Source organism: Salmo salar, chromosome ssa15 (assembly GCF_905237065.1).
Source record: "Salmo salar chromosome ssa15, Ssal_v3.1, whole genome shotgun sequence".
Lineage (NCBI taxonomy): Eukaryota > Metazoa > Chordata > Actinopteri > Salmoniformes > Salmonidae > Salmo > Salmo salar.
Window position 1 is genome coordinate 50,955,294 of NC_059456.1, and position 10,499 is coordinate 50,965,792.

The 10,499-nt window shown below is 42.5% G+C and overlaps 1 protein-coding gene across 1 annotated transcript in view; it reads right to left on the minus strand.

Annotated features, from left to right (window-relative positions):
- The window catches only part of LOC106571616 (leucine-rich repeat transmembrane protein FLRT2), a 35,236-nt gene extending 25,098 nt beyond the window's left edge, over nt 1–10,138 (minus strand). Inside the window, exon 1 of the mRNA XM_014144885.2 lies at nt 9,753–10,138. The gene's annotated coding sequence lies outside the window, so the exon portion shown is untranslated. The remainder of the gene's footprint in view (nt 1–9,752) is intronic.
- Nucleotides 10,139–10,499: the final 361 nt, after the last annotated feature.

A 10,499-nucleotide genomic window follows, 5' to 3' on the forward strand; every position in this document is an offset into this window, starting at 1 on the left:
AGCGTTTTTTTTCCTGCTCTGTGTAGCCAAACATCTACCCCTACCCTCCCTACCTCATCTGTCACCCCCCCCCCCCAAGTAGAACAAAGGCCAACTGCTCCATTACTCACTTGTTCAGTTTAACTCAACAATGAGAGCCTATAGTATTGGCTCTGTTGAAGCTAACATAATACAGTAATTCTACACCTAGAAGTTGATAGATCTAGGATCAGGTTCCCTTTCACAAGTTTTCATTGGTCTATTAAGGGTTAAAGCACATAATTGACCTTCTGTGTCACGAGCTGATCAGTGTCTCAAGGCATGTTGATTGAGAATACATTCTTTTGCCAGAAACGCCCTCGGGAAGACCATGAAATCATCTACTGGATTAGTTCATTCAATTTGATTTGTTTTGATAATGACTCATTTATGACTAGCCAAAGCGATGGAGGCGTTATACTGTATCAGGTTAACGGGAATTCACTTAACTAAGATCAATCAGCAGTGTTTCCATCTGTTTTCTCTGGTTTCATCTGAGACTATAATTATTATTTACGACAAGATACATTCTGAATGCAAACAACACCTGTCTTTCTTACCAGATAAAGAAGTTGTAAAAAACTACAAAGCCATTGGATTAATAAAAGCATTTCCTGTAACTAGACAATCAGCTTTTGAAACAACACAACAATTACACTTAGTTTGATATAGCTGTCATTCAGCCGTTTACAGTAATTTTCATATATTTTCATAGTAAAGTATGGCTTCAGGCGAGGATACACAGTAGGCCTATAGAATAGTGCCATAGCATAGGACCTGATGAATGAAAATATACATTTAAACAGGGATCCTTTCTGTGGTCATTAAGGGATTTTATGAAAGCTACTTGTCACCTCCTTAATACTCAGAGTACTTACTGGAAAAAAAGCCTGACTTGATTCTTCCCTAGCGTTGTTTACCGAGCCAGCCAGAGCCGATGAATGCCAAAGAATAACTTCACCCTCAAACTCTCCCTCTTTACCCACAGCCAATTTCCTCCATCGGAGGTGATTCTTTTTGCTGGGCTTATTGAGGCGGATGCCACTCTGGCTTTTACACAGTGGAGTGAAAATGAGGGATTTCTAATGACTGTGCACTCTGATAGTCTTCCAACGGAACAGGGTCCAAGGCCGCTCTGCCCAAGGCCTCTAACTCCAGAGCTCTAACTCAGCATAACTCATCAACAGCCACATAACTCTCCCTACTCTCCACCAGGCCATAGTAGAATACTGGAGAATGGAAGGAAAACCGAGCTGCTCGCTGTACTCTATGAGTGTTAGCAGATGGAGAGAGTTAATGCGAGTCTGTAACTGAAAAATATGTGGCGTACTCGGCCAAAACCTTAAAGCTTATTATATCTCATTATGGAGATTTCTGTTGTGACAGCAGGAGAATGTTCAGGTTGTTGATATAGCTTCTTTTTTTTTGCCGTGAACATCTGCAGAGAAAAAACTGTGGTGGTGTTGGTGGTGGATGCGTCGGAGAAGAAAAACACACTACCATGTACACTCCAGTGTACTGGTACATTTGCTCATGCTAACCTAAAGCACAAGTAATGAGCACTTAAATGTGTAGTGTCAAAAATGCTAATGGACTTAAAAATGTTAACGGTTTTAATTGATGGAGTAATTAGTGGTGTGTTTGTTGAATAACATCCAACCTTCATAATCGTTTTCTTGAGAAAGTAATGTTTCTTGTTCCTAGTTCAAGAATTTAAAAAATAACACTTTTGTCCTTAGTTACGGGCTAGATAGTTTTGTATATGCTTTTTTGTTGTTGTATTTCCTTAGTCATAAGGGAAATGTCAACTATATTTGTTTTATATAGTATGTGGAGTTTCAGTCTAATTTGGATTCAGACGTCTCTCTGTGTAGTGTGTCTAGATTGCTTAAATCCATTTATTGTTTATTAATCAAGTAAATTAATGTACAGGCAGCTACTGTATATCTACAGTAAAACTTTCCTACCATCCTAATATTTTACAATTCTAGAGATACTGTTTTTTATAAAAGGGGGATAATTTATTTTTTTAAATGACAAAGGGGGATGGTCAAAGGCACATTTTTGATCATTTAAACAAATTATATATACCCATTGATTCTTGAAGAATATCGATTAAAAATGCCTTATACATTTATTCAATGGGCATTTCAAGGTTCATAATTTTTCAGTGGAGGTTCATCAGTTTCTAATCTGGTTCCAGTGACAGGTTTGGTATAGTAGCCTATATAGACAGTAGACACTGGGGGACTATTTTCTCAGGGCCAACACTTCATCTCCTCTCCCTGAGTGAGCGTTTGCTCTGTGTAAAAGGAGAACACTTGACCCCTATTGTCTCCATGTACAGACATATTCCCCTGTCTGGGTAATGGGCTTTTACATATAGATGTCAAGACACACACACACACACACACACACACACACACACACACACACACACACACACACACACACACACACACACACACGCACACACGCACACACACACACGCACACACGCACACATGCACAGGTAGGCACATCAGCATGCACATACACACACACGTGGGAGTGCATCCACAAACACAAGCCATATTACAGAGATGCACATACACACACACATGTGGGAGTGCATCCACAAACACAAGCCATATTACAGAGATGCACAAACACACAAAGTCGCATTTCTTTTCATTGACGTACCACACCCAGGATGAGCGTCTTTTAAAGGCATTCGTTCCATGGCATTTGACTTGCAACATTCAACTGAAGCAAAACAAATTCCACTCATGAGTGCATTTGAAATAGCGCGGCGCAAAAACAGACGCGCCCAGGAATGTCCTGTCGACTTGCAAAGACCTACCGATAAGAAGTCTTGAATTGATACAGTACTATGTTCTGAAAATAGCTACAATAGAAGCAGTGTTGAAATTCATAGTCTATGTGGTTGTACGGAGATGAGAGAAGGGTTTAGCAGATAATGATGTGGCTTTACACAGTAAGAGGTTAACTAAGTTTTAACCCAGTAGGAATTCACTGCTTTTGCTCGAAAAGTTCTTAGTAAAAACTGCTTCCGTTTCTTGCCTTTATGTATCGGGTTTTTTTCTTCAGTTTAGTGCACTTTTCCTGTAGGCTAGTGTCTGTCTGTCTGTCTGTCTGTCTGTCTGTCTGTCTGTCTGTCTGTCTCTGTATTTTTTCAGCAGTGCCACTGGACTTATTTTTCCCTCTGTCTGTCTTTCCTCTCGCTTCAATGGGCCATATGCTTCAACAACATGTGGGAGGCAGGGAGACATCTTGGGTGGAAAATTGATTATAACTGGCTGATCCAGGGTATACGTGTAATGGTGGCCGAGACTGCCTCAGTCCCACAGTGCAATGTCACCACAAGCTATCAGCCTTAGCGCTCTGGGCTTTGATGCTGCTCAGTGCATATTCTGAGCCGGTAAGCCTATATGCCCCAGGGGACCAGGTCAACCAATGGGCCCACAACCATCTCCTCTTCTTTGATATTGTTATGGAAAAGTGGCAACCGACAGATTTTTTTAGGGGCTTGATGTTGAAACAGCTAGAGCTCAGCAGAAACAAAAAAGGGTGACTCTTCTAGCTACGCTGAGTGTGAAGGAGATGTAACTGACCACCGTTGTTTTAGTGCCAACACAAACTCACTCACTTCTTGGAATCTTTTAACGTGCCATAATAAATTGCCGCAGAAAGCAATTGCTGGGCGATATGCTGAGGGGTTTGAAATTGAATCCTGTATCATTTGGGGACGACGAGGCACCCTCAAAGAAAAACGCCGGGGTCCCTGGGGGATTCTGGGAAGGCCATCCGATCCCACCTCGAATGAGCTGAATTAATGGACATGATACAGCTTTCAGAACTACAGGTCTCTGTACTGTCTGACTGAACATACACACAGACGTACACACATTCACACAAACACAAGCACGCGCACACAAACACACACACACACACAAACACACACACACACACACACATACACACACACAGGGATAGATGAACCTTGACATGTGTCGTCTAACTACTTCATCACACGATACAGCAAAAAACCCTCCCAGCAACAAGAACATTCCAGCAAATGACAGCCCTGATCTGCTGCACCCTCCAAGAGAGATGCGAGTAAGCCCATTAAATATGTCTCTATAACTCTCACTGGCTAAAATCACCCTGGTCAGCCCAAGGCTGAGACACTCCCTCTGATTGGTTGGCTGCAGTTTGTTTGAGTTTAAACGGTGGGTCGTTGCCGTGGCGTTGGAGCCCCACTGTGTGGCAGTCAGCCCTGTTTACTCGAACTCCAGGTGGCATTAGCGATATGCATTAGGAGCCCTCTGCCCTCATAATGGCAGAATAAAAGTGAGCCCCAGCGCTGTTGGGCTCAGATGTAACTGGATAAAGGCTGTCAGAGGCTTGTCTGCACCGCAAGTGGAAACGTAGACAGAATCTAATAAGGAGGTCCAACCCGCAGCGATTCAGACAGAATCAAAACAAAGGGGCTCTGAATATGGGCCCTAAGGGTAAATTGGGCCCTTCTGGGCCTAAACCAGTGCCGCCTCTAGCCCGTTTGGGGCCCTAAGTGTGATTTGGATTGGGAGCGCCTTCTGCGTATAGGCCCCTTCTGCGTATAGGCCCACTCTGTGTATTGGGCCCCCCCTCTAAATCTGGACCCCCTCTGCATATAGCAGAGCACTGCTGACATGGGCTAACTGAGTGACTGACATAACAAATGGAAAACTCCTGATGCACAACAGATTTTGGAAATTACACCTTGTGTATTCCACTTTTTCTGATTCAGTTCATAAAAAAAAGGCCCCCTAGTGGCCGCATTTTGTTTCATTGAGTCCAACTAGCCGATTCGGGATGGTAGCCTACTTTAGGAATATAGATAACCACAGTCAGTCAATGTCTTGTTTATCTGTATTCAGACAGAAGGATGTTTTTTCTTCTTCTCTTCTATCAGGGATAAAATTATGGGAAGAGAAACCACCAAAAAAGGATTGGGGAGGGGAGAGAGGCAGAGCTGGGTCAGCGTGAGGTATCTGATAGCTCTGTGTGTGTGTGTGCGTGTGTGTGTGTGTGTGTGTGTGCGTGCGTGCGTGCGTGCGTGCGCGTGTGCGTTTCTGAGTGTGTTCATGCGTGTGTTTCTTTTTTTTTTAATCCCAGTACAATGTGTGGGAAGACAGACCCTGGACTAAAAGACCCATTCATCCTGAGTCATGTTTCACTAGGGCTGCAGTGTCAGGCTGAGAGAGAAAAATAACAGAGCCTAATATCCTCCATATGTCCTAGCAGCCCCATGCAGGAAAACAACATCCTGGTCCTGGCTGCCTCTCCTACTGCCTGATCAAAACAATACCTCTTCCTCTCATCGCTGCTCCTGTCCTGCTTACTGGTGTTGGATGGGAATAACTAGGAAAATATATGCGTAACCCTCCCCTGACATAGCGCCTCGTTTGATGTGGATTATTCAAACACATGCACTTTCTCTCCGTTCTCGGAGCAAAAAAATACATCTGACTCATTAAGTTTGAACAGCTCTGACAGAATATGAATGAGGCCAGTCAGTCAACAAGTTTTGTAGACCTGATTTTTAGGCCTGAGATAAGTTGGCTTGTCTAAAGCTTTCTCTCAGATGTTGAGCTGGAGGGCTGTCAATTTTTCAAACGTGGTGTAAAAAGAAGGTGTCTAAAATGACCTCTTTTTATCCTTTTTTGAAAAGCAGCTGATCTTTAATGAATTCACAACTAGAGCTCTTCCACGGTTGGGCTAATGCGTCTAAATGTTTTTCTTGATAATTTTGATTTTAACGTAAGAGTATACAGCAGTCAGATCATGTCAAATGCAACAGATAAAAGCCCATGAAATTAACAACACCTCTCACTGATAAGTAGAAGTGAATAATTGCTACGCCTCACCAAATATATTAGATTTTTTGGGAAAGTGATTCAAAATTATTTAAACAAGATATCAAACGTGTGTACCAGCTGACTTATTAAGTTTGAACACCTCTGTTTCTCGCAGTGACAGAATATGAATGAGGCCAGCCAGTCAACAAGTTTTGTGGACCTGATTTTTAACCCTGAGATGAGGTGGTGTGTCAAAAGCTTTCTCTCAGATATTTAGCTGGAGGGCTGTCAATTTTTCATGCCAGTCAAAAATAAGGTGTGTCGTGGGATATGATAGTTTAGCCTTGCTTTGCTCCAGGCCAGGTCTGTGGGTCATGTGAAAATGTGAGTGGCTTGGCTGATATTACTGGCTGCTGGAAGACAGACAGGGAGAGGGGACAGTACTTTCTCCCTCTGGCTGATAAAAAGCAGAGAGGTGATCACGCTGCTGCCCAGGCCTACAGCCCTCTGTTGGGCTACTGCCAAAGCAATACATACATACATACGCACGCGAGCACACACACACACACACACACACACACACACACACACACACACACACACACACACTCCACCCCCACATCACGGGCCACAGGGATAAAAGATCTGCCTGCCAGGCAGCACTGTCGCAGCCAGGTCGTCAACTGAGCCTGCTATTAGCAATCTGAACGCAGCCGACAGACTGAAACCAGAGGAGGGCAGGTAGCAGAGCTTGGATGAGCATGCCTTTACATTACAAGCCCTGGGCAAGTGAACAACCAAATGTATAGGCTTGCACAAAGTCCACAAAGTTTATCTTGGATATGTGCTAATGTATTTGTTGATTAAACCGCAATGAATTCAGACTATATTCGTGATGAATGATATGGAATGGAATAGATGTTGCAATAGCAACATGAATAATGACTGATGGTTTAGTGTCTGATTGAGAGTGGAAGAGGCACTAAGGCATGAAGGGGGAGTCGGTGGTCAGTGGTCAGAGACGTGATGCCTGTTAAATGAGTCTACTGTGACGGTGGCTGGACAGAGGAGAAAATACAGAGACTGAGCGAGAGACAGAGAGAGAGAGAGTAAAGAGTGAGAGAGAGCGAGAGCAAGAGAAGAGTGAAAGAAAGAGAACGAGAGAGAGAGAGAGAGAGAGAGAGACTGCGCGGGAAGCCTTGGCTGCTGGCAGCTCGGAGCTCCGGAGTGCTCTCTTGGCCGCCTTCTGAACGTTCCAAAACAAACAACAATGGCCCGTCCAGCCTTGCTGCTCACAGCCCATAAAATGACTCTCAGAATTCAGTCAGTCACAAACTACTTTGCTCTCTGGATATCCATGCTCTAGCCAAGAGAGGACGCACACAGCGCAGTTATCACGAGAAGGCTAAAACATTTTCTGTGATTAATCTGAAAGTGGGTTAGAATCAGTTAAAATGATGTTTTTGTGTTTTTATAGATTCATCTTCATTTTTTTTATAGTACATAAAAATATGTTTTAAAAATCCTATAAATAAATACAAATCATTGACGTCTAAATAAACAAAATTCATATTTTTTCATCTGGAATTGGGCTCAATTTTGAAACAACCCAGTGGGCAAAAACTGGTGGAATCAAAGACGTTTCCATGTCATTCCAACCAAAAAAATGAAATGTAATGATATTAAATCAATATGGAAAACTGATTGGATTTGAAGAAAGTCATCAACATATGGGAGTTTTGTCTTTTTTTCACCCAACTTTTAACCTAAATCCAATGACACATGACATTTTTTGTTGATTTCACGTTGAATTCACATTAGTTGACAACTTAACCAAATGTAAATCAAAACTAGCTATTGAACTGATGTCTGTGCCCTGTCTGTGTACGAAATAAATAAATAAATAAAAAGGTATGAAATGTATGCATTCACTACTGTAAGTCGCTCTGCTAAATGACTAAAATGTAAAATGTAAATGTGCCCAGTGTGAACTAATTAAATGTGGCTGATGGTAAAAATGTAAATAATCAAATTATTTGATATATTGTACTATGCTTATGCACTATTTTAGGATCCTACTTTTACAATTATTCAGACACACAACATTTGTATTTTATTTACATTCATCTGTCATCAAGTTCCAAGGAAAGGTTAGCTCACAAATTCTAGTACAGTATGTTTTTCCACATATAGACTTTTTAGGTCAATTACACATTATCCATTCCTTTAGCACTAATGACATTGCCCGCTGGTATTTGGTTCTATTTTTCTTTCATCTGCGGGAGGTCATTTCTCTCTCCCTCTTTTTCTGATGCCCAGAAGAAGGTGAGGGTTGAAGGCAGTAGGTTATAACTCAGTACGGTTCTTCCCTTATCCCTGGCTCTCAGTTTGCCATGTATGTTCTGCTCTCCCTGGCCTCCCTCCCTGCATTTCTGGGCTGTGCCCTGAGGCCAAGTTGCTGCTCTAGACAATGCTTGATTCATGACTGAGTTTCCCGACGGTCATCTGACTCAAGACACTAATGGAGATTTAGGTCATGCACTCCCGAGGCACCTAAAGCGAGGGTTGGTATGACATATTCTAAGTGGAGACGTGTAACTGTTCTTTGTAGTGGTATCAAACCTGTTACCAAACCTGATGCTCCTATCACGTAGCAAGTAGCAATATGTTGTTCTGATGTCATAGTTACATCATGATTAAATAGTATGTGAATAGAGTTCTGGTTTCTGAGGAATGTGTTAATTGAAGGTAGGGAAAATACCATTTTACATGGTAGAATTACAAAAAATATTGTGGGGTTTGTTTAACAATGGTTCAATAATCAAACTGCAGTTTTGGCAAGGGCCTTATGAGTTCCTGCTTTTTCACTGAAATTAAAACTGACATAGAGATAAAAGAAAGTACTGTATGAGAAACCCCAGTGCAAACAGTGTGAAAAGAACGTATCTAAAATCAAATCATAACCTCTTTTTATCCTTTTTTAAAAAGCCGCTGATCTTTAATGAATTCACAACTAGAGCTCTTCCACGGTTGGGCTAATGCGTCTAAATGTTTTTCTTGATCATTTCGATTTTAATGTAAGAGTATACAGCAGTCAGATCATGTCAAATGCAACAGATAAAAGCCCATGAAATTAACAACACCTCTCACTGATAAGTACGCCTCACCAAATATTTTATAATATTCATTTGGAAAGTGATTCAAAAATATTTTAACAAGATATCAAAAGTGTGTACCAGCTTTTAAAATGTACCATTATCTTCACAATTTCCAGGCTACTCCTAAGAGCCTATCTTTCTCAGCTACCCAGAATAATACCCTACTTTATCAGGCTATAAAAAATACCATAAGTCATTCTAGGTTTGCTCTGTCTGAACGCATCACAATCTTTCTGAAACGTTTCACAAGGGAATTATCCTAGTAAACACTACATTAACAAGTTAAACAAGTTTCATTGGCCAAAAATACATAGCTCAAACTGCACAACAGTCAGTGAACTGGAAAGGGTTAGGGTTGTGGCCAATGGCCAATGCCTTAAAAATGGATAGACTACTGTATCTAATAGCACCATTTAAATTTTAGAAATAGCTTCCTTGTATTCAGATCCAGTGGCTCCCTTTCGGGAGTATGTTCTTCCTTCGCTCAAACTCTACCTCTTTATGCAGACGCACTGATTGGTTTAATTATGATTGCACCGATTAAGTGTGTCTTCACTGCTCTCCTAGCTATCTCAGCCTGAATCACAAAGATCCAGGGAGTTTGAGTTTGGAGCCTTGCTTTAAGTGCCGTGGGGTGTTGTTAGTCTCTCACGCTCTCTCTCTCTCTCACACTCTCTCTGCTGTTACTTTCTCTCACATGTTGTCAGACACTCATTAGAAGAGGGGCTCTTACCGTTTTTTGAGGCAGCTGGTGGTCAGATCAGGGTCAGAGAGAGAGCGGCGACCTCCCGGAGTTACACACGCATCCCAGGACAGCTCCCGGACGGCAGGGTAGTGAGGGCTCGTTATCTTTAAAGAGCGCAGCGTCTGTCGGGCAGCATGTAGCAAGCGGCAGACGTGTGTCGGGCGGAAACTACAGGCACCAGTCAGAGAGGCGAGAAAGAGCTGAAAGAGAGAGAGAGAGAGACAGAGCAGGACGTCGGCAGTCGTTTCGCTTCCTCCTCTTGCGTGAGGAGTGTATGTAACTTAACCCCTGAGCAGCCTCAACCTTCACACACTGACACACACAACCAGTTCGAACCCGTCCAACAATGGTTGTCTTTTTTTGTTATGTTGTTTAACTCCTCTAACTCCTGAGAGTGGCGATGAGCTCACCGTGGTCTCGTGTTTCAGGGCTGGGGTGTCTTGGAGGAATGTGAGAGCAGGTTCACAGAGAGGCAGAGGCGATGGAGAGGTCAGAGGGCACGAGAGGGCACCTGGGGGAGTTATCAGGGGAATGATGGGGGGGGGAGTTCCAAGAGAATCGCTGAGAAAAAAAGAGGAGTTAGGGACTGTTCGACATTTCTGGAACTGGGACCCGGAGAAAAATGGGGGAGGGACATGTTTTTCCAATTTCAATCAGAGGAAGGGTTTAGTATTTTTTTAATCTAGTCTAGGAGAGGGTCATGTAATTTGTAATCGATGAAATTTCTAAATTTCC